Here is a 7103-nt window from a genome sequence, read left to right as displayed (position 1 = left end):
AAAACCCAAAGCCACATCGGGGATGACAGCTTTGATCCCACACTTTTGACTGATGCAGACTGACCTGAATTGGAGAGAGAGGGAATTTCCCCTGCAAGAGAAAAATCCATCTGACTCTCTCAGAGCTGCCAGGCACCACCATAACAAAAAAGATTTATGACTCAGCCAGTCCAATTAAATTGTGCTGGCATTTTTTTTAAACTAGCCATTAGGTTCTTTTTTTTTTTTTTTTTTTTTTTGCAACCTTGCATAAGAATTATTAATTCATTCATTACATTTAGAGCTCCAGGGTGGGAAAACTCCCCTTCCATTTTCATCATTTTCCCAACTCTATTCCCATTAGTCCCCTTTTACAGTGAGGAGACAACAAATTAGCTTCTTTTTCAGCTATTAAGTGCAGCAATGAGTTTCCAGCTGCCAATGGGGCCATGACAGATGCCGTGAAAAAGTGCAGGGGAGTTCAAAGCCAAAGGTTTTGAGTCAGCCAGGGATTCTTGTCTGGCCAAAAAATCTGCTTTAAAGGCAGCAGCCGCTTCTACAGAGCTGTGAAGTGGGGAGGGTTTGCTTTGCAGTCTGAGGAAAATGCTTTTCTCCTCCCAGGAGTCCAGGGCTCAAACTCCTCTTTAAGGTTCTCCCCTCAGGGCTCGAACACAAGTGCAACAGGATTTTAATCCCCTGATAAATTAGCCAAGATCCAGGGTTTAAGATGCAAACCTTGGTGTGTGCCCGCCTTCCTTTCCCCTGCAAAGGGGTATAAAATACCTGCTCAGGTGCTCAAAAGCCATCAGGGATAGAAATCCAGTCCAGAAACATCCCCTGGCAATGCAGATCCAGTGTTTAATGCACAGCCTCGAGCCTGATCCCAAGCTCTCCCAAACTTGTGGAGCAGGACTCGGGTCTCTGGTGGCCTCTGGACAAGAACCTCGAAGGAATAAATCGAGCTGTGCAATTCCTCTCAGCTCCCTGATGGCCTCAGAGAAGAAGCAATTAAGGCTCTAATTACGCGGCAGACGGAAGATTAGAAGCAGATAAATGTTCATAATTCAGATAAAGCGTCCACACTGGAACCTTTGGCTCTTAAAAGGGAACCTCATGACGTCTGAGGTGACTCCACAGCTGTGTGAGGAAAGGTGGGATCAGGCAGGACATCTTTCCCCACCTTCCTCCCACGCTTCCCGTCTCTCCTGTGTGGTTTAGTGCCTGAGCTGTTATAAAGAGAGGAACCAGAAGCCAAAAATTTCACCAGGTGCAGCAGGTCCATCGCAAACATGGACTGATTTTTTTATTTTTTTTTTCATCAGAAAGATAAAAGAACTAGAGCTGGAGGCTCTTGTGAGCGCAGACCTCAAGGCTGATGCCAAGACAGAGATCAGACCTCTCTGAAAACTCTTTTCACTACACTCTCTAAATATCACACCAAGAAGGCCAGAAAAACATGGAAATAAAAAAAAAAAAAATTAAAAATTAAGATATCTTGAGGAGTTTCCCTCGAGATTTGTTTGCAGATTAAGCCCTGCTGAGATGAAGCCCTTTTCCCTTTAGCAAAGACCCAGTAGAAAGACAATCTTCATATTTCCAAGGAGACCCCCCCACAGCCCAAACTGTGATGCTGAAAGCCCAGCAGACGAGTTGTGCTGGTGCCTACAAAGCCACCAAAACCAAATGCAATAAATAAATCAGGGCAATTTCTATGCAGCAACTCTTCCACCCGAGGAACTGCAAGAGAGCCAGGCTGGGGTAAATTGGAAGTCTCCCATTCCCCACACCCTTCAATCAGTTTGGATTTCCAGCTTGATCCACCGTGGAGGGAATCTAAAATTACCTCACTCAGGCACTGGGAGAGCAGGACCCAGGTGAAAACAGCACAGTGAAGTATAAAAAGCTTTATCTCCACTATTCTGTTCAACTCAGGACTTGACAAGATAAGGAAATTAAAAAAATAAATAAATAAATAAATAAAAATAACAATTTGAAGGCAATTTCACAGGCAGGGGATGGCCATAACTTACTTAAATGGCCAAAACAAATAACATACCTGTGGGTTGTTTAAACAAAGAGGTGAAGGAAACAGCCCTGAGCAGGAGGAAGAACTGGCAGGATATTAACCCTTTGTGTGCTTTCTTTGCCCTGGAAGCACCCAGAAAATGCATTGTTCTCTCATAAATCTATGCTGGGATTTGCGTTTTCTGATGTCTTTATCATGGCATCACACTGCAACTAAATGATGGAGCCGTGCTGATGGAAAGAGGACGCTCCAAGCAGGTGGTGGTTCTTGTACAGCAACTCTTATTTTCTGTAGATGTCACGTAATCCCAGCCAGCTCAGCCTAGAAAATCTTGTAAAAGCAATATTTGTTCTGGGGTGGTTCCCCTTCTCTTCTCCAGGCTGTAAAATCTTGATTTTTTTTTCATTATTGGCCTGGTGCTAGAGAGACCCTGGGAACTGTTGTGATCTGCCTGGGAAGAAGCATCATTTTCTCAGTGAATTTTTAACCAGAAATCGCTAAAAAAAAAAAAAAAAAAAAAAAAAAAAAAACAAAAAAAAAAAAAAAAAAAAAAAAAAAAACAACCCTCTGAGTTTCTAAGATTGCAATAAAACACCAGGGAAAGTGCTTGGGCCCAGGCCACTCAAATCCCAGGCAAAGTAACAAATGACTAGCAGGGTCCTCTAACCATTTTTGTGGACATCGGTGTTTCCACGTGTGGGAATTGATACAAATCAGAACATAATTGCTAACACTGATTAGAGGAATTGGCATAAATGAAAATATAGCACAGGTCACCTTGTGAGTCCACAGGTTGAGTGACGCAGCAGCCAGTTGTCATTTTGGTTCTAGCTCAGGGTCAATCAGTTCCTCCACTGCAAATTCAGAGCCCAGTGATTGTGCCAAGAAAGAAAATCTCTGCTTTTCTACCACCTGGTAGAAGGTGTTTCGAGCACAGATTGTTGTTTATCTTCTTTTTCTAAGAGTTTGAAAGCTGTGCAGGTTTTGTCAAGGAGGGGGGAAAAAAAAAAAAAAAAGAAAAAAAGGAAATTTGGTGGTGGAGAAGGTGTTTTTTAAAGGCACAAAACCATTTTGATGGCAAAACACAGCCTTCTGGAAGGTATTGCTGGTACCCAGAGGGCACTTGGTTGTAGCAAGATGCTGAAACCCTGAGGTTAAACAGTTGCCCAGGGCATGTGAGAACACTCTGAGCTCATTAAATCATCACAAAGTCTTTGCTTTCAGCCAGGTCTAACCATCACCAGGGCTTATTACATTTCCATAATCACTATGCTGAGATTTTACATCCAGGCTAAAAGATATAATATTAAATCTGCCTCAGATACTCCATTTATTAGGGGTTTGGTGCAGGTTTTCTTCTTCGTCCCCTCTCCCTCATGGCAGAAAAATGGGGTGCAAGACCATTTGATTAGAAAAATAAAATACCATGGGAGCACAACTTGAGGCCTAACTATGAACCCCAAATAAATAGAACATCTGAGATGGATTTGTTGAGGTCTGGGGGAGTTTTGTGCTCACTTTCTCAGGTGTGGAGACAAAGAAGCAGAGGATGAGAGGAGAGGGATTTTCTCTCTCCATCTGGGTCCCTCCAGATCAAAAGACGTTCCACCAAATCTACCTCAGATACTCTATTTATTAGGGGTTTGGTGCAGGTTTTCTTTTTCCTCCCCTCTCTCTCATGTTAAAATGATGGGCTGCAAGACCATTTGATTAAAAAAATAACATGTGAGCAGAACTTCAGGCCTAAATATGAACCCCAATAAATAGAGTATTTGACATAGATTTAGTGCAACATCTTTTAGTCTGGCATGGCCCAGGTGGAGGGAGAAAATCCCTCTCCTCTCACCCCCTGCCTCTTTGTTTCCACACCTGAAAAAGTGAGCACACAGCTCCCCCAGACCTCAACTGCACAGCTCAGTGACAACTCAGACTCATTTTGCAGGCAATTTGCATGGATATGAACAATTACAACGGGGAATCAAGCCCTGCATCTAATGTTGGTAATGCTCTTAATAATAACAACCCCACTTTCCTGGAAGGGAACATTAAACCTGCTCAAAATACAGTATTTTTTTTTTCCAAATGATAGTATTTCTTCCCTCCTACATCACATCTACCTTAATCATCTGACTCCCACGGAGCTGGCTCCACTTCAGTGCCAGTCTCCTCTACTTGTTTAAAAGTCATGTTATTTCCACTGCCATCAAAAAAGACATGATTTTCAAGTGAAGTTATTAAGTTTCCAATACAAGGAACAGTGCGTGGGTGCTGCTGCAGGAGACTCTCAGGAATGAAAAAGAGATCCCTTCCAGCAGAGGGTTGAGTTCTCCCTTCTCTCTGGGGCCTGGAGACACACCTGGATTTAATGAGGATTTTTGTCTCCAAAGAGTTGAAGCTTGTGTCCCACAGGGAGCCCCCAGTGATCTAACTCTGATTCCATCAGAAATCAGGCATCAGTCCTTCCTGGTGCTGGAGGAACAGGAAAACACTCACTCATTTTCTAACCTGTCCAAATTCTTCTATCCAAAATATCAAAGACAATGGGCAATGCATGAACCAACTCCCCCCCTCTGGAGGCTCCACAAGGCCATTCCATCTCTTTATCTGCCAGCCAGAGTCCAAGTGAACCTGATCTGTTAAGGCTAAAACTAATTAGGGTCGATCCACGTGCCTGATTCCCACCCTGCAGCCTCATGCTGGACACAGAAGAAAGGAATTTAATACCTTCTGAGGTGTCACAGTCAAAAAAAAAACCTCTTCAATTCTGACCCACAGCTGCTCACCTCGAGCTGTGCCTGTGCTTTAATCGACTCTGCTGAGTCTCAGCTGGTTTTGTAGCAGCCCCCACGTGTGAGTCAAAGGACAGAGGTTTATTAATTTTGTGTCACCGATCTGAACCGGGAGCCAAGGAATTAATCTCACACCAGTTCTGTGTTTTGTGAGAGTTTCAGCTCCTTCCCCTTCTCCTTTCACAGCAGCTGTCAAATCACTGCAGGTCTTCATTTGCTGACTCCAACCTCCCTGAATTTTCGCTTCATTTAGCTGCCCTTTCACAAGGTCTCTCAGCTCCCTTCAGTCCCTCTGAATTCAGCAGGATCAGGAGATGGAGGGGTGTTCCAGCTGCTGCAGCAGGGAAGATTTAGGAAAACTATATTATGCAGCTCCTACACTTTTTTTTGAATTTAATGATTCAAATCCTCCAGGTTCATTCTCAAAACTCTGCCATTGTTTCGAAACCTGTCAGAGCCCCTTAATCAAATTACAGCCTTCATTCAGCTCAAGATTATAGCTGGTGGTGTGTCAGTTTGACACACTGTCATTTTTTTTTTTTTTTTTGACAAGGAAAGTGAACAGACAAAAGGAAAAAGTAAAGGAAGTTTCTTATATCTTCCCCAGTGCCCTCCCTTAAGACAGATGAGCCCTGAATCACATTCATCTCCCATTTACCTGAGTGGATCACCTCAAAATGCTCAGCTGCACGAGAAGGAGCAGGACTGTGACTGGAACCAGGCCCAGAATGGCTCAAGGCACAGCAAATGCATTCACATCCCTCCTGAACACGTGAAAACTGCTCTGGTGGTCACATTCACGGGCACAGTTCAGAACTTCACCAGCAGTTTCTGGTCCCAGCCCAGGTTGTGTCCTGGCAATGTGCAGGTACCTCCTGAGAGTTCAGGCTCCCCATTTACCATGAAACACTGGGCTTTGGGGCTGCTCCAGGACAGGGCTTGGAGCAACCTGGGATATTGGAAGGTGTCCCTGCCCATGGCAGGGGATGGAACAAGATGATCTTTAAGGTTCTTTCCAACCCAAACCATCCTGTGATTCTGTGTGAGGTCCAGCTGACTGACCCTCTGCTTCCTCACGTTTGGCACAGCAGGAACAGAGAAGGAAAACTCAGACTTTTGGCTCTTCCCAGCAACTCAGGCACCCAGGGAAAGAGAATAGATGCTCTTGACCCCTCCAGTTGCTATTCTGTCCTTCAGATTTCTCAGTGCTCTATCCTTTCCTGACTGCCCCAAGAAGGAAGACTGGTTGTCTTTGATATCTTTGATATTTTGTGTTTGTATTGAAAAGACAAAACAATCCACAGTTATTCTGGTCTCAGGTAATGATCACCTTTGAAGACAAGCACAGGTTTTAATCTTCACAGTAGAGATGAAATGATAGGTAAGATGTTTGGTGTTTGGCACGGACTGGACCCGTGGATTTATGCCCTGTGTTGCATTCCTGGGAAAAAGAGGAAGGAAAACCATCAGGGGCCCAAAGTCAGTCCATTCGCCTGCGGTGGAGGAGAACCATCAGCTGTGCTTAAGAGCTGTCCACATCCTTAGTTCTGGACTAATTCCAGTGAAGTTATTCCTTCAACTGAAAAACAGCAGCAATAACCTCCAGTCTGAGTCAGAAGAGTCTGGAATCGTGAGTGGTGACAGAATTAAGCCACAGGACGTTTAACCTATTGCTAAATGCTGGCACCGAGTTGTACCAGTGGCCAGTCTGATTGTCTATTCACTGCTGTTCCCTTTTTTAGGTGCCCTGGTCACGCTGTTCACTGTGGGTTTGAATCCTCACGAGAAGGGTGAGCCGGGCAGAGAGCAGGGACTGGGGCTCTCTCCATCCACTCAGTCCCTCTTTTAGTCTCTCTCCCTGGCTTAAAAGGGCCAGTTGAAGTTGTCACAGCTCCCTGGTAGCCTCCTCTTCTGTCACTGTTAGTGGTGCAGTAAGGCTGCTGCACCTTGTGGCTTTCCAGAACATCCACAGAACATCCACAACAACCTTCCCAACCCCCTGGCTTGGATCACGTGAACAGGGAGTTAGCACATGGATGCCTTGCAGGATTTGGGGAGATGGTTCACCCCACAGAATTAGCCTTCTGGGTCATCCTCCTCCCTCTCAGATCCCAAAGCAGCTGGTGCCTGCTCAGCACAGGGAGCGCTGACCACATCCACGAGCCAGTGGGTGGAACTCACACCACAAAAAAACAAACAAAAAAAAGAGGAATAGTCTATTTAGTCGGCACAGCTGAGGGAATTATTGCAAGGAACCATTTATCCCTGGCCGTTTTTCACGCCTTCTCCCAAGTGTGCAGTCAGAAGAG

The sequence above is a fragment of the Empidonax traillii genome, unplaced genomic scaffold, assembly GCF_003031625.1.
Source record: "Empidonax traillii isolate 1590-97213 ecotype Southwest subspecies unplaced genomic scaffold, ASM303162v1 scaffold1862:size54582, whole genome shotgun sequence".
Lineage (NCBI taxonomy): Eukaryota > Metazoa > Chordata > Aves > Passeriformes > Tyrannidae > Empidonax > Empidonax traillii.
The sequence above is the reverse complement of the archived record's forward strand: the minus strand, read 5'-3'. Positions refer to the sequence as shown.